Raw genomic sequence first — 18,985 nt, 5'->3', positions numbered from 1 at the left:
TCAACACACACACTTACAGGTTATTATCTTGGAAACGAACCATGCATTACTTGAGTGCATCAATCCACAAGTGATAATTATTACAATTCCAAAAGTGATTAAGTCTTATCGCGGAAGTAACCTTTATGTAAGGTTAGACCGGCAGCCAAATATTCGCTTCCTGGTTATTATCTTACATAAGTCATACTTGTAATAAGCCGAACTAAAAATAACTGAAAACCATTCCAGCTTATTCGATCTACCTGAGGTATAGCACCAAACATCCTACGGAGCAGCTGGTTGTTTCCAACCCCGTTTTTTGACCGTGAGTTTCATGATAGGCATCTTTATTCACTGTTGTGTTGTGTCAATTTAAGAAAACAAGTGTGAGCTATAATGCCCAGCATAATAATGTACAATATGAAAAGTTTTATGTATGATTCCATATACGCTAAATATGTTTACTTAAAATGTTTTTTCCTTGGTGTTACACACCTTCTCTCGAAACAATTCTTTTGTTGACTTATTATCCTGCAAATACCTTAATGGTAAACCCAGCACCTAGGCTTGGGTTATGGTATTGCATCAAAATTCCAGTTGGAAGAATTTAGGACATTCACTGGAGCCACCGCATACGATGATTAGTCGTAATACGGAAAATAGTAACCTTTTCTACTAGTAGAAGGACGACACCTTCGTATCCCGGTTATCACCCTTGCCACATTCGGGCTACGTGTCTCATTTCGGGTATACACATACTTCACAAGTTCCTGAGTACACCGAGTACCTTCGCTTGCGGTACCTTTGGTAGTCTCCCTAGTACTCTTCGCACTAGAGTCTACCCCTCCAAGTCCTTTGAAGAATTATATCATATCTCGAGAACTCGAACCACATCGAAGTTCCCCAAGTGTTTCGCTTGTTGATAGAAGCATATTATCTCATATGTATATATATATGTACTTCCGAGAATTTTCGGAGGAAGTACTAAGATAATGTGAGTTGATTGTTGTCAACGGATAAATAATAAGGGGGGTTTCTTTGAAACTATAATCAAAATATATAAGGTATGTCGAGATAATATTCTTCGATGATCTGAAAGTATTAGTATGTGTTAGATATATTTGTGATGTCATGTTTAATAATGATTTGTGTTTAGTTTTCAGATCTTAACTAACAGTACAATTCAGGACTTAACTGGTAATCAGTACTTATACTGAAGTCAGAACTTGAGATATCAGAACTTAAGTTATCAGAACTTGAGATATCATAAGATATTCATCAGAAGATAATATCAGGACTTAAGAAGACTTTCAGATAAGGAAGGTGGCTGATTGAAGGGAAAGAAGATCAAGACTAAAACAAGAAGAGATATGCATGGAGAAGAATTCTATGAAGAATAGAAGACTTGGAGGAAAAGATAACTAATTGATATATTTTAGGATACAAAATTATATTCGATATCAATTAGAGATTATCTTGTAACTGTGTGGTATATAAACACAGCATAGGGTTTACACTAGACGTGTTATCATTATCAAGAATATTATTCATTGTAACCCTAGCAGCTCTCGTGATATTTATTCATCACTAAGAAAGAACGGTTCCATTGCAATACTGTTTTATTAATAAGATTATTCTTTGTTACATACTTGTGTTCTTAATTCGATTTGATTGTATTATACACTGTATTCAACCCCCTTCTACAGTGTGTGTGACCTAACAAGTGGTATCAGAGCCTATCTGTTAACACATATACAGTAAAGATCCAAAACAATCATGTCTGAAGAAGAACAAACTCCAACCAAGCCCACCAAAACTGAAGAAACTCCGAAGACTCAAATCCACAGTCGATATGAGACTATTAAGGTTCCCATGCTGAGACCTTCTGAGTATCCCATATGGAAAGTGAGGATGGCTATGTTTCTGGAAGCTACAGATCCAGAATACCTTGACAGAATTAATGAAGGACCACATAAGCCAACCAAGCTCTCTGTTGTAGTTGCAGATCAGCCAGCAAAGACCGTACCAAAGGAGAAAAGTGAGTATACAGCTGAAGATATCTCATCTATTGCCAAGGATGCAAAGGCAAGGCATTTGCTGCATAGTGTCATTGATAATGTCATGTTAAACAAGGTAATTAACTACAAGACTGCAAAGGAGATATGGGATGCCTTGGAGACAAGATGTCAGGGAACTGATGCAATTAAGAAGAACAGGAGGACTATACTCACTCAAGAGTATGAGCGCTTTGACTCAAAACCTGATGAGTCATTAACTGGTTTATATGACAGATTTGTCAAACTCTTGAATGATCTGTCACTGGTGGATAAGGAATATGATCTTAAAGATTCAAATCTTAAATTCCTTTTAGCTCTTCCTGAAAGTTGGGATTTGAAGGCAACTACTATAAGAGACAACTATGCTCTTGATGAAACTACTTTTGATGAAATTTATGGTATTCTCAAAACTCATGAACTTGAGATGGATCAAAGAAGCAAGAGACATGGGAGAAAGTCAAGGACAATTGCTCTTAAGGTTGAGGAGGAATCCCCCAAAGTGGCTATCTCAAAGAAAGGAAAAGGAAAGGCTCTCATCATAAAGTCTGATACTGAGTCATCAAGTTCTGATAATTATGAGGATTCAGAAACTGAAAGTCTATCTGAGATGGATGCTGATGAAGAGATTGTGTGCTCTTATGGTGAAGGGTATCACAAAGATAGCCTACAGGAAATTCAGAAGGGGAAAGAAGTTTTCCAGGAAAAGTGGAAGTTCTGATAAGAATGGATTCAGAAAATCTGAAGGCAAAGTAGGAAAGTCTGACAGAGGAGATAACTCAAATGTTAAATGCTACAATTGTGGTGAGAAAGGCCACATATCTACTGATTGCAAGAAAGGAAAAGGTGACAAAGGCAAGGCACTTGTCACAAAGAAGAAAAGCTGGACATGAAAGGAATATGTCCTAAGTCCAATCATGTATTAGGATTTAGGAATAACTCTTTATGTAATATGTTTTGATTTCATTGATATTAATAAAAGACTTGTTATGTTTTTATTACGGGCTTTATCTATTTAAGTGTTTAAATAAGATATACCACAGTTTAGAGTAAAGCTTTTTATGGATTATGATGAGATCATAATAGTGAGACCTAAAAAGATGATAACTCTAAACTTAAATAGTTCCTGGTCATAGGATTACTAACTGGTAATTAATAATCCGCAAAGATCGGTACATACTATGCTTGCTTCATTATGAAGGATGTCTGTTCTCATAGACATTTGTGTGGTGACACTATAGCTAGTATGTAGGTGCTTATTATAGAATAAGTTCACTGAACATGACTCGCACAGCTGAACAACTGATGGAGTTCACTCACGTGTCAGCAGTTGTTCACATAGTGATAGTTGTACAAGTATCCTTAGACTTGAGGTCATCATAGTCATCTTCTGTACACTGAACTATGCTTTGGTTTAGTTCTTAGTCTCCAGGGACAATTATTAGGGCTCTTCTGGGTATAGGAATTTGTACACGAAGATAGTGTATGATCAATAAAGGATCTACCCCTTCCAGTGAAGGAAGCGAATGTTCAAGGCTGATCCACTTATGCTAGTTCAGGAATCTCTGGCCAGAGTGAATGAAATTAGAAAGGAGTTTCTAATTTGCATAGAACTACGCATAGTAAATGGTAAGCAAGTGATTGAATTAGATAGGCTTGACACGAGATCCATGCCTTGTATTTAATCGGGACATTGTAGGGTAGAAGGAGTTTATTGTACGGTAACTATTCACTGAATAGGTTCTTGGTATTCTAAGCAGTGAATTCATATTATCCGGATAGTCGCGATATGTTGAGAAGTATCCCTCACGATGTAGAATAAAAGTGATTAATTAATTAATCATATTAATAAATTAGAGAATTTATATATATAATGATAAAATAGTTTTATTATTATTTATTTCTACTATCGGCTTAATATTGAACCTACAGGGTCACACCATAAAAAGAGAATGATTTAATGGTGGAGGAATTAATTAATAATGACTAATAATTATTTATTTATGAAATAAATAATTAATTGGCAAATTTAATAATTGATTAAATGAGATTTAATTGATTATAAATTAATTAAGAAAAGTTCTTAATATTATTAATTAAAGGATTTAATTTTTGGAAATTAAATCAAGAGAGAGAATTATTTCTAAAGTGTTTAGAAAAAGGATTAATAATTAAAAGGTGTTTTAATTATTAATGAGAATAATAAATGGGATAATAATAATAATATTTATGGGAAAATTTCAGCTGAAAATTTTGCCTATAAATACACTATTATAGACCCTAATTTGATTCCAACCCACATCGAACCCGAAAACCCAAAAAGTTTGGAAAACCCAATTCTCTCCACCTCCTTCCTCCTCCTTAACATCGTTTTCTTTGGTGGATACCGGTGGAGTGCTTCACACTTGAGGAGCAACTGCTAAGGATCTCTGATCGTTGTCTCCGAATTATTTTAAAAGGTTAGATTCGATCCCTCGAATTTTTATTCACGATTTATATGCTTTTATTTGGATTTTGTATGTGTAAAAGTATTTTACCATGACCCCGCTGCGTTTAAAATCCAACAATGGTATCAGAGCATAGGTTGTATGCATATAGATCTGTGGTAAAATTTCAGAATTTTATGTGCTTGTATGAATTAATTATGATTTTTACAAGTTATATCATGGATTAATTTTGTCTGATGAGAAATTGTTTCTCAGAATAATTTTGAGTGTTGATCTGGGTTCTACAAGTGTTGTAGATCGTCTGGGTATTTTTTTCATAATTTTATGATGTATAGATTTTTTATTATGAATTTTTGAAGTTCTTACAATTAAATTCGTAATTTAATAAGTATAATTATATGTATATATAGTATATATATATATTTGTATTATCTGTACATCTGCACATCTGCTCTGTTGTCTGTATCTCTGTGGCTGTCTGCTGTGTTGCACGGACGAAAAAGCCAGGGACGGCTGCGCGCAGTTCGAGGAGAAGCTGTCGGCTGCTGAAAAACAAAAAAAAATAAAAAAAAATAGGGGTGTAACGCATTCCAGGAATGCGTTACACACCTGTGACGCATTCACGGAATGCGTTACACCCTTTAATGGCTTAAAAGGGGTGTAACGCATCACCAGAATGCGTTACAAGGCTTGTAACGCGTTCCTGTAATGCGTTACAGCCCGTTTGTTGATATTAAAATTGATTTTCTGGGAGTTTCGTAACTCCGTTTTGGGCGTGCAATATACCGTTGGATTCGTTTTTCCGAGACGGATCTAATGGAGTGATCAATTTTAGTTTATATAAAATTTTTGAACTGTTTATATTTCCATAAAGTGTTTTAAAGATGTTTTTGACTGTTTTAATTGCTTTTAAATGCTTCATGTGATACATAGAGATGTATAATGCTTAGACTAATGTGCTAGATGATGTAACATGCCTACCTTGATGTTTATTCATGTTTATATATGTGATATATGCTTAGTTTATCATGCGATGATAGATTTAGGTGAACTTAAATGAATATAAGGCGTTTGTTAGACAACCTAGTATAGTGAAATTGTTTCATAACCTTAATAACAATATTATGAATACAATCATGAGATTCTTGTGTTTATGAAACACGTAATTGAATATGAATTTTCGATATGAGAGAAAGGATGATTCTGTCAACAACAGATTTCTATCTGTAAGAAAGGGTTATTAAGTGACGCCTCTTGACAATGCTCCACCTGATCTGGGAATCATCTGATTATTGATTATTGATTTGAAATATTTAATTTAAAAGGAAGAATTTCATTATAATATGATTATGATTGTAACATAATATAATCCCTCTAAAATTAAATAATATCAAGTAGTAATTGGCCAATGATACAACGGGCTTGTGTCGGTCATAGTCTTCCAACATGATAGAAAGTAGTTCTTATTTTTGAATCATTGTCGGTTCGTGCTACAGCCGAGGGCTTTGATTTCGAAATAAGAAATACTTGTCTATTACATAGAGATGTGTACATTGAATAAGAATCTAAAGGTCGGTACGTGCTACAGCCGTGGGCCTTTGGGGACTGATTCAACTGTACGGAATGTTGGGTTAGACTTGACTTAGAATATTGAGTTTGTCGTGCTACAGCCGAGACTCAATTATTCAAGAGGCTAAAGTTTGATTAGGGAATAACATGAGATGTAATTGACAAGAGTTGTCTGCCTATTGAACATTACATGGCGGTTCGTGCTATAGCCGGGGTCGTGTAATGGAATGTAGGATCCCTATTCCCACTAGCATTATGAATGCTTAATTTTTCACGTAGGGGGTTGAATAAATTAGGAAAACTAGTGGGAGCCACTTATGAATAAAGACCCGATTCATATAGTGTTTTGAAATGAAATCGAATATTTGCTAAGTGTTGTTATGTGTTTATCATTTACAGATTTACTTTGTACATTATGTCTTCTGCACTATCACTCAGGAGCATACTAGATGCTCACAAATTGACTGGTCCTAATTATGCTGACTGGCTTCGAAACTTAAGAATTATTCTCAGGATTGAGAAGCTGGAATACGTGATTGACTCACCTAAGCCTACTGAACCTGCTAGTGATGCACATAATGATGAACATGTTGTGTATCGTAAGTGGATAGATGATGCAAATGTTGCTCAATGCATCATGCTAGCTTCCATGAACATTGAGCTACAGAAGCAACATGAGCATATGGATGCTCACACTATCCTCATGCATCTACAAGAGTTGTATGATGTGGCGGGGAGGACAGCTCGATATGAGATATCGAAGGAGCTGTTCGGTTGTAGGATGTCTGAGGGATCATCTGTGAATGACCATGTACTTAAGATGATCAATTTGATTGAACGTCTTGGACAACTTGGTTTTGCCATGGATGGGGAGCTGAGCCAAGACTTGGTCTTGCAATCGCTTCCGAGTTCGTTCTCGCAGTTTGTTGTGAACTTTCACATGAATAAGTTGGATGTCAGCCTGCCTGAACTCCACAACATGTTGAAGACTGCGGAATCGAATTTTCCCCCTAAGAAGAGTTCTGTTCTTCTAATTAGTGAAGGTTTCAATCCTAAGAAAAGGAAGAGGAACTCTTCCAAGAAGAAGAAAGTAGGTGAAGAAAAGCCGGTTCCACCAAAAGCTGAAGACCCCAAGAGCAAAGTTGTTTGCTTTCACTGTAACAAGGTGGGGCACTGGAAGAGGAACTGCAAGGTTTACCTTGCAGAATTGAAGAAGAAGAAGAAGGGTAGTGAGACTACCGCTTCTGATTCAGGTATGTTCATGATAGAAGTGAATATTTCATTAAATCAAATTTCTACTTGGGTATTAGATACCGCCTGTGGTTCTCAAATCTGCAATTGTTGCAGGGACCAAGGAGAAGTAGGACTCTTGAGGAAGAGGAGGTGATTCTACTGATGGGAAATAGAGCAAGAGTTGCTGCTGAAGATGTAGAATCATTTCATTTACATAGGCTTACGGGCAAGACTATTGTTTGAAATAATTGCTATTTTGTTCCCTCGATTGTGAGGAATATTATTCCCATGTTAGACTTGGCTGGATTTTCATTTATTATTGAGAATAATGAATGTTCTATTCTTAGAGATAATATTCTTTATGGACGTGGTACTTTAAATAATGGTCTGTATAAATGTGACATAATTTACTTCAGATTGAACAAACTAATAAAAGAAAAGGGATGATGAAAATCTCACTTCATAGTGGCACTGCAGTCTCCATTTAGTGGATATGGAGAGAGGGTTGCAGATTTGCTAGGAATGGTACACACAGATGTATGTAGACCAATGTCTACGCAAGCCATGGGTGGATTTTCTTACTTCATTACTTTCATAGATGATAGATCTGGATTCGGATATGTGTTTGATGAAACACAAGTCTGAGGCCTTTGAAAAGTTTAAAGAATATAAGTATGAAGTGGAGAAACAACCAAACATAGTATTATAACTCTTCGATCAGATCGAGGTGGTGAATACTTTAATGGAGTGTTTCTAGATTATCTCAAAGTAAATGGTATAGTCTCCCAGTGGACTCCTCCAGATTGGTATCTGAAAGGAGAAATCGAACTTTGTTAGACATAGTTCGGTCCATGATGAGCTATACAAATCTTCCAGTATTTCTATGGGGTTATGCATTGGAAACCTCAGCATATTTACTGAATATGGTGCCTTCCAAAATCTGTTCCTCAAACTTCGTATGAGATATGGAAAGAAAGGAAACTGAGTCTTAAACACGTTAAGATTTGGGGATGTCCAGCTTATGTCAAGTAAGTTGACCCAGATAAGCTGGAATATCGATCCGTAAAATGTAGTTTTGTGGGATATCCTAAAGAGACTTTAGGGTATTACTTTTGCACCGATCATCGGGTGTTTGTCTCCAGACATGCTACCTTCTTGGAAAAGGAGTTTATCCTTGAAGGAAACAGTGGGAGCAAAATTGAACTTGATGAAGTTCAAGAAGCATAAACTACTACGGTTTAAGTGGAAACACATGTTCTGACTGAACAACCTTTTGTGGAACAGCCCATTCATAGATCAGGGAGAGTGTCTCGCCAACCTGAGAGGTAATATGGCCTTGTCATTGAGAATGACAATGAGTTGTCGATCATTGATGATGACGACCCTGTGACCTATAATGAGGCTATGAGTAGTGTTGACTCAGAGAAATGGCATAGTGCCATGAAATCCAGAATGGAATCTATGTATACGGTATACAAAAGATAGATTATAGCAGATGGCCAGGTGGAGACCTATAAGGCCAGGCTTGTGGCAAAAGGATTCAAACAAAGGCAATGGATTGACTTTGATGAAACCTTTTACCTGTAGCCCTGTTAAAATCAGTTCAGATTTTGCTTGCGATTGCTGCTTACTACGACTATGAGATCTGGAAAATAGCCAGATGGTTTTCTTTCCAAGAGAAATGAAAACCTAGTGTGTAAGCTGCTGCAAACCATATGTGGTTAAAGTAAGCTTCTCGAAAGATGGAACATTCATTTTGATGAGACAATCAAAGAGTTTGATTTTATCAAAAACGAAGATGAACCATGCGTCTACAAAAGGGTTAGTGGGAGCGCGGTAACATTTCTTATATTGTATTGAATTAGAGTTGACACGCATAACAACATAGTAGACCCACTCACAAAGCTACTTTATGAAAGTCACTTTGATCGTCATAAAGACTAGATGGGTATTAGATACCAGAGTGACTGGCTTTAGTACAAGTGGGAGATTGAAAGGAATATGTCCTAAGTCCAATCATGTATTAGGATTTAGGAATAACTCTTTATGTAATCTGTTTTGATTTCATTGATATTAATAAAAGACTTGTTATGTTTTTATTACGGGCTTTATCTATTTAAGTGTTTAAATAAGATATACCATAGTTTAGAGTAAAGCTTTTTATGGATTATGATGAGATCATAATAGTGAGACCTAAAAAGATGATAACTCTAAACTTAAATAGTTCCTGGTCATAGGATTACTAACTGGTAATTAATAATCCGCAAAGATCGGTACATACTATGCTTGCTTCATTATGAAGGATATCTGTTCTCATAGACATTTGTGTGGTGACACTATAGCTAGTATGTAGGTGCTTATTATAGAATAAGTTTACTGAACATGACTCGCACAGCTAAACAACTGATGGAGTTCACTCACGTGTCAGCAGTTGTTCACATAGTGATAGTTGTACAAGTATCCTTAGACTTGAGGTCATCATAATCATCTTCTGTACACTGAACTATGCTTTGGTTTAGTTCTTAGTCTCCAGGGACAATTATTAGGGCTCTTCTGGGTATAGGAATTTATACACGAAGATAGTGTATGATCAATAAAGGATCTACCCCTTCCAGTGAAGGAAGCGAATGTTCAAGGCTGATCCACTTATGCTAGTTCAGGAATCTCTGGCCAGAGTGAATGAAATTAGAAAGGAGTTTCTAATTTGCATAGAACTACGCATAGTAAATGGTAAGCAAGTGATTGAATTAGATAGGCTTGACACGAGATCCATGCCTTGTATTTAATCGGGACATTGTAGGGTAGAAGGAGTTTATTGTACGGTAACTATTCACTGAATAGGTTCTTGGTATTCTAAGCAGTGAATTCATATTATCCGGATAGTCGCGATATGCTGAGAAGTATCCCTCACGATGTAGAATAAAAGTGATTAATTAATTAATCATATTAATAAATTAGAGAATTTATATAAATAATGATAAAATAGTTTTATTATTATTTATTTCTACTACCGGCTTAATATTGAACCTACAGGGTCACACCATAAAAAGAGAATGATTTAATGGTGGAGGAATTAATTAATAATGGCTAATAATTATTTATTTATGAAATAAATAATTAATTGGCAAATTTAATAATTGATTAAATGAGATTTAATTGATTATAAATTAATTAAGAAAAGTTCTTAATATTATTAATTAAAGGATTTAATTTTTGGAAATTAAATCAAGAGAGAGAATTATTTCTAAAGTGTTTAGAAAAAGGATTAATAATTAAAAGGTATTTTAATTATTAATGAGAATAATAAATGGGATGATAATAATAATATTTATGGGAAAATTTCAGCTAAAAATTTTGCCTATAAATACACTATTATAAACACTAATTTGATTCCAACCCACATCGAACCCGAAAACCCAAGAAGTTTGGAAAACTCAATTCTCACCTCCTTCCTCCTCCTTAACATCGTTTTCTTGGTGGATACCGGTGGAGTGCTTCACACTTGAGGAGCAACTGCTAAGGATCTCTGATCATTGTCTCTGAATTATTTTAAAAGGTTAGATTCGATCCCTCGAATTTTTATTCACGATTTATATGCTTTTATTTGGATTTTGTATGTGTAAAAGTATTTTACCATGACCCCGCTGCGTTTAAAATCCAACAGGACAGACACTTCAGATTCTGAAGATGAGGTGAACCATGCCTTGATGGCAAATGCTGATAGCAGTTCAGATGCTGCAGAGTTAAAGGTACCTCAAACAACTTATGCTTTTCATACTGATGATATTACTGAGTTGAGATCTTATCTTAAAACCATATTCATTAGCTATAGAGATCAGACTTTAACATGTGATAGGTTAACTTCTGAAAAATCTGGCTTTTAAGAAAAGGAATGACTATTTAGAAAATGAGTTAGATATGTTCCATCAAACTCAGAAAGAAAGAGATGATGTTTTTATGTTAGAGATGAAGTGTAAAAATTGAATCAATCTCTAAAAACTGAGTTAGAAAAGGAAAGAGAAATTATCAGGACTTGGACTAACTCTGGCAGAACAACTCAGAATTTGCTAAGTAGTGGAAACTGGAAAGAGGGCTTAGGTTATGGAGATGATAAAAGTGAAATAAGAACTGAACAAATTAAGCCAATTGTTGTTAAACAAACTGTTAAGCCAAGGGTAAATCCTGTTAAGTTTGTAGCTAAAACTGTAAGTCTGATTCTGAAAAGATGAAAGATACTGAGACAGAAGTTAAGGCAGAGTCAACTTCTGACAAAGTAAAACAGGATAAGCCAGCTGAAGTCAACGTAGGCTTAATGACAAAAAGGCAGCTTAAGCATAAGCTGAAAGAGATTAAGAATGTAAACAAGGTAAAGCCACCTAGGAAAAATAGGAATGGAAAGGAAGGTGTGAAGAAAAGCAATAATTATAAGCCTGTTCCTAATGCTCCTAGAAAGAAATGCTATAACTGTGGAAACTCTAACCATCTTGCTTCTTTTTGTAGGAAGAATAAGGATATAAACTCTTTACCTCCTAAATCAGGAGTTAAGAGTCAGTCTGTTAGGTTTAAACCACAAAATCCTTGTTTTCATTATGGTAGTTTATGGCATTCCATTTATACTTGTAAGGAATATCATAGTTTGTACTATGATTATTATCAAATAAAACCTTCTTTAAAGAAATTTAACATTATTCCTTCTAGTGTAAGTTCTGATGCAAAGTCTGATACTGTAAATTCTGATAAACAGCATGTTAGCATAAATTCTGAAATTAAATCCGCTGCAAATGCTAACAAACTTAATAAGGCCAAAGGATCCAAGCAAGTCTGGGTCCTTAAAAGCTGATGAAGGAATTTTTGTTGGATATCCACTTTCCACAAAAGCCTTCAGAGTCTACAATTTAAGAACAAGGGTTGTCATGGAATCTATCAATGTCTCTTTTGATGATAAGAAAATTAATGGACTTGAAGATTTCAATGATCATGATCAGCTGAGATTTGAGAATGAAGTTTTAAATTATGATTCTGTAAATTCTGATAGTCTAAATCCTGATACTGCAAACTCTGATGGGTTAAACTCTGATGTTATTGAAACTGTGGTGACTACGCCAAATGAAAATGCACCTGTGCAGGGTAGCATATTGAAGATCCAACCACATCTCAAGAAGCATCAGAACCTAAAACAGGCTCTTCAAGTTCTGATTCATCAAGTTCTGATGGGCCAAGTTCTAATAATTCTGGAAACTCAAATTCTGAAGGATCCAACTCAGAGAGTATAATTTCAGGGGGAGTATTAGAAAATGTTGATGGAGACAGCATGGATCATGGGGGAGCATCCAGTTCTAGAGATCACCTTCCATCTGCAAGAAAGTGGACTAAAGCAAATATACCTGACTTGATTATTGGAAATCCTGAAGCAGGTGTTAGAACTAGAACAACAACATCAAATGAATGTCTATATCATTCTTTTCTTTATCAGACTGAACCAAAGAAAGTAGAAGAAGCTCTTCAAGATGCTGATTGGGTGCAAGCAATACAGGAAGAGTTAAATGAATTTGAAAGAAATAAAGTCTGGACCTTAGTGCCAAGACCAAAGAATAAATGTGTTGTTGGTACAAAGTGGGTGTTCAGAAATAAAACTGATAGTGATGGCATAATTACAAGAAATAAAGCAAGGCTGGTTGCAAAAGGATACTCTCAACAGGAGGGAATTGATTATGATGAAACATTTGTACCAGTTGCTAGATTGGAAGCCATAAGGATATTTCTGGCTTATGCTGCTCACAAAAAGTTTAAAGTCTTTCAAATGGATGTAAAAAGTGCTTTTCTTAATGGAGAATTGGAAGAAGAAGTATATGTGGAACAACCTCCAGGTTTTGTGGATTCAAAATTTCCTAATCATGTCTACAGACTTGATAAAGCACTTTATGGCCTTAAGCAAGCTCCAAGAGCATGGTATGAGACATTAGCTTAGTTTCTTCTGGAAAGTGGATTTAACAGAGGGACTATTGACAAAACTTTATTCTATCTCAACCATGGAAAGGACTTACTTTTGGTGCAGATATATGTTGATGATATCATTTTTGGTTCCACAAATGACAGACTTTGTAAGAAGTTTGCCAAGCTAATGCAGTCAAGATATCAAATGAGTATGATGGGAGAACTTAGTTATTTTCTGGGCCTTCAAGTCAAGCAGAATGAAGAAGGAACTTTTATTTTTCAATCTAAATACATCAGAAATTTGTTGAAGAAATTTGGAATGCAAGACTGTTCAAGTGCATCCACTCCCATGGCCACTGCAACAAAATTGGATAAGGATACTGGTACATCAATAGATATTACTGATTACAGAGGTATGATTGGATCACTACTCTATCTAACTGCAAGTAGACCTGATATCATGTATGCTACCTGTCATTGTGCAAGATTTCAAGCAGATCCAAGAGAACCTCACTTAACAGCTGTGAAAAGAATTTTCAAGTATCTTAAGGGTACAACTGATCTAGGATTATGGTATCCTAGGGAATCAGACCTTAAGCTAATAGGTTACTCAGATGCAGATTTTGCAGGGTGCAAAATTGACAGGAAAAGTACAAGTGGAAGCTGCCAATTTCTTGGAGGCAGATTAGTTTCTTGGTTTAGCAAGAAACAAAAGTCAATTTCCACATCAACTGCAGAGGCAGAGTACATTGCTGCAGGAAGATGTTGTGCACAAATTCTTTGGATGAAGAATCAGTTACTGGATTATGGGTTAACATATTCTAAAATACCTATTTACTGTGATAATCAAAGTGCTATTGCTATGAGAGGTAATCCAGTTCAACACTCAATGACAAAGCACATCAGCATAAGGTACCACTTCATAAGGGAACATGTGATGGAAGGTACATTGGAATTACATTTTGTTCCAACAGATCAACAACTAGCAGATATCTTCACAAAACCATTATGTGAAGCTACTTTTACAAGATTGGTAAATGAACTTGGAATGGTTTCAGGTTCTTTCTCTAAATCTGTTTAGTTTATGTTCTGATACATCAGACTTTATGATCAGTAGTTACAGATATTACTATCTTTATGTAATATGTGCTTAAATTGAAATTTACCTAGGTGCTGATTGTTGTCTGATATGAATTTCTAAACTCTGATAGTGATATGAATGTTTCTGTGACTATTCAATCCAATGAGGATAACCGTGCTAGATGCTGACCTAGTAGTCTCTAATATACTAAAGATCCCATGTTTGAAGTAATTGTTTATGTGGAAATCTTTTAACACAAGCAAATTCTGATATTGAGCTTGGTTAGGTTTACTTTGTGTATCTTATTACTAAGTCAAAAACTAGAATAGTGCTTCTTATCTGTTAAGTTCTGATTTTGGAAATCTTATGGATGTACTAAGTGCTGATAAGCCTCACTTATCAAAAGAAAAAGTAAAGAAAAGAAATAAATATCAGGTACTCCTTTGAGATCTAGAGAAAAATATATGTGGAAGGGAAGACCCAAGTGCATTGCTGGTATTATGTTATATGCATTAGAAAAGTAAAATAAAATTTTCTTGGTGACTTTTCACATTCTCTAATTACTGGAGAAATACTCTGATAATAGTATAAATTCTGATAAGCAGTTGTGACTCACTTACACTGAGGAGCTCCTGTGAAAAAGAATATCAAAAGATGCATAAAATGAGCACAAAACAGTTGAGGTGGACTCATGCATGAACTCATTCTATAGTAGACTTCAGACTAATGACAGATTTTGAGCAAAGTTCTTAGTTATGCCTTATTTCTAAGATGTACTAAAATGAATCATACTTTACTCTTTGTCTGATATTTAGCTTAAAGCACACACTTACACTCCATATGAATGATGAAAAATTACTGTGGTGATCAATGTTGTTTTAGATGAACAGTTTAAGTGTCAGTTGCATAAATTCTGAGGACAAGTTCTGATGGAAGTTCTAATGATTAAGTTCTGCGGAAACCATATCAGTGTTTGTATGAAGAATTACAGAAATAAACATTCACTTTTTGAGTACCATATTCTTATGACCTTTAAATTCTGATAATAATCAAGTTCTGATGCTTACGTGGCAGTATTTATTTACTTGATTTATTTTTGGTCAATACTTGAACGGTTCTATTTTATCAGAATATTGGTTTAAGTGAGATAAAGACAGTCATAATTACTTGTTTAGTGGGAACAATTTTTTTTATTGAAAAACTGCATGTGCATAGTAATCATTACTTATTTCCCATGCCCATTAACTATTGTCTTAACTACTGAATGGCTGACAGGTGTAAAGACTGTTCCAATTCGTCTTAATTGTTGTCAAGTGGCGTGTATAAGTTAAAGAGAGAAAAGATTTTAAATCTTTTATCTACTTTTGTATTCAATACTCTCTCTTTTTTCTCTTATTCTCTCTATATTCACTGACGGTTTTTACACAGGCATTTTACCAAACACCTTTCAGGCATTCTTATTTCTCACTTCTTTTTCAATGGCACCCAAGGATCTAATCTTTAATGGAGTAAAGTTCGTCCCCAACAAATACACTGCCATTCTAACCAAGAGTGACGCTCTGTCGGAACTTCATTTTGTACAGGACTTCTTGGCTCACAGTGAAATAGGGTTCACTTTGACGCAGCCATCCACTTTATCTGGAACTCAAGTTCTGACATTCTGGCGAACAGGACTTTATGATGATGGTGGTAAGGATGAGACTCCAAGCATCGTTTTTACAGCAAAGGAGGTGGAGTACGTTGTTACTCCGGCAACAGTCAGGAAAGCTCTACATCTACCTGAGAACTGCCAGTTCAGTTCTGCTGTTGAAGAGCCATTACTACAGTAAATGATGGCTAATTTAGGGTATGAGGAGAGTTTGGCAAAGTTGGGCCAACTTAAACGCCCACATATTCGAAGAGAATGGAGCTTTTTCTTCGATTGCATCACCAAGGCGTTCGCAAACAAATGCTCAAATTTTGACGCCATTCTGATTCTGACTCAATAAATTGGGTATGCTCTCCTAAACCAGTCTCACTTTGATTATGCCAAGATTGTGTTATGTTTTATAGGAGATAGAATGAAAGAGGACAGGAATGTAGTTTACTTTGCTAGGTTCTGTCAGTTAATTTACAGTTACTGTACATCAGATGAACCACAACTAGCAAGTGAACACATAGAACCTTTTAGGTTAGCAAAAAGGGCTTTTACTGATCTTTTAACTGATGATAACAAAAAGAAAGTTCTGAGGCCCCTTAGAATTCCTTTAGCAGTAAAGCAAGCCCTTATAAATGCTGATGCTGATACTTATTCTGTATTATATCCTGATGTTCCACAACAACAACCACAACCACAACAGCCATCAGAACCTACTACTGCCACTCAACAAACACACACATCAGAACATGCCAACCAATCATCAGCACATAATCAGGTGAAGCCTTCTTCTTCTAGAGCAAAGAGGAATAAGACAGTACCTCAGGCACAACAGAAAAGAAGGAAGATGATTTTAAGGGATGAGTCTGATGATGAGGCACAGGTTCAACCATCAGAACCTGTTGCTGAAGTAGCTGAGAAGGTCTCTCCTCAGACAGCTGAAGAAACTGGGAGTTCTAGGCCCCTAAAAAGGCTTAGAAAGCTAAACTCTGATGATCAAGCTCCCAGAGTCTCTCCACCAGTTAAGAGACTTAAAAAGCAAAGAGCAAGGAGGGCTGTAGAAGAATCAATCTCTGAAGAAGGAATGGAAGCAGCAGCTGTGGAAGGGGGTCAGGAATCTCTGATCCCACAAGAACCTGCTGTAGTTGAATCTCTTCCAACTGCTGAGCCAGATTTTTATGAAGCTCACAAATCTCCAATCCAAGAGCCAGAGACTACTCCAATGCCTACACCTCCTGTGTCTCCAATAAACTCTCCAGTACATGCTGACAACCCAGGCACAAGTGCTGAAATTGATATCAACAACTTGGATGTGCCTTTGGTCTTGTATCTGGATGCTCCATCTACTTCACATCTTTCTCAACACACTCCACCAACAACTCCATTGATAGATGCTGATGTCCATGAAGATGAATCTTCTATTGCTTCACATACAATACATACAATCATTCTATCAAAAGATGCTGATACTGAAGATTCTGCAAGTTCTGTTGAAGAAAATACTGGTGAAGCTGCTATAAATATAAATGCTGATGCAGCTGGTCCTTCTGGACATGCACCTCCACAAACAGTTTATAAAGCTGATTTGATTAAGAAGTTTGTGAGAAAGGATGCACCAGTTCCTTGGAGTAAAACTCGCATAGGAAGAGAGTGGTTCAAGGAGTGGAACAAAGTTGATTTTGTTCCTACTGCAGATGTTCTTGTTGAGCACCTGGCTAAAGCTGATGAGATGCTGATGAATGATGACTTCAAAGCACAGCTCAGAGTTACTGCATTGAGTACCAGGAACCTTCAAGGTCAATACTCAATAACTCAAGCCAAGGTGGACAAAATTCAAGATACAGTGACTAAGCAAACCATGAATGTCACATTGGACAAGAAAATATTTTTCAAGCCAGCCTTTAACCGCATTGATTATATAGAAAAGACTCAAGAAAAGCAGCAAGCTCAACTTTCTGATATTTTAAAGAATCAAGCTGCTCAACAAAACCAACTCAATGAAATCCAAAACTCTGTGGACTTGCTTGTCTCCCTGCTTCTACCAGATGATGCCAAAAAGGGGGAGAAAGTAATTAAGTCCAAATGCACAACTGATCAACCACTGAAGGGTAAGGATGATGATAATAAAGACCAGGGAAACTCTGAAAGGAGTAGAGGTCTAAGTCAAGGCAGGGGTTCTTTATCAAGGGAAGCCAGAACTATAAGTCAAAGAACAAGTTCTGATACTGGTAAAAGGATAAGTTATGATGAACAAACTCTGAAACTTGATGAAGAGATCTCCAAAAGGTTGTTCCTAAAGGACAATCCATGCATGGATATTGAAAGTCTGAAGGAAGAAGAGATTAGACTGAAAGATAAAAATGACAAATCTAAGTCAAAGTCTAAAGCTCAAGTTATAGCAAAGAAACCACCTAAGCCTAAGGGCATTGTGATCAAAGAGAGGACATATACTGAGGCATCTAAGGCCATGTCCAAATCACAGGTGGAAGTTGATCCTAGATTCAAGGGTAAGGCAAAAGCTGATGAATCTGTAAAGATATATCTGCCAACCATGGATCTGGAAGTAAATGCTGATGAAGATACAAGTCTGATTTTGAACAAGAAAAGGAATATTCAAGCAACCTCTGACATAGCTCAAGTTGTCTTGACATCAGAAGAAAAGGAAACCTCTGACATTGCTCATGTTAAACCTTCAATAGTTCTACTACATGGGTTTACTAAAGCTCAACAATCTGCTCAACCTATGAAGACTTCAATAAATGTTTTTCAGGGTAGATTGATCCAAGGGAAGGAAGCTAGAGATAAAAAAGGACTGAATAAACAACTCTACCTCAGATCCTACATCCCTTACTGAACTAGGAGTAGGGACAACTCTAGAAAGACTAAATCAATTAGAGTCTGTAGAGATGGTCTACAACTCCAAGCTAAAAGAAGACATAATGTTTTATTTTATGACAGATAGGAGAGTATTCCAGATAAGAAAGGATGCAATTCGGTTGAAGTATTATGAAGAACTACAACATGTTTTATTTATACTTCAAGTGAAGAACAG

The sequence above is a fragment of the Apium graveolens genome, chromosome 2 (genome assembly GCF_009905375.1).
Source record: "Apium graveolens cultivar Ventura chromosome 2, ASM990537v1, whole genome shotgun sequence".
Lineage (NCBI taxonomy): Eukaryota > Viridiplantae > Streptophyta > Magnoliopsida > Apiales > Apiaceae > Apium > Apium graveolens.
Note: the sequence above shows the minus strand (reverse complement) of the source record.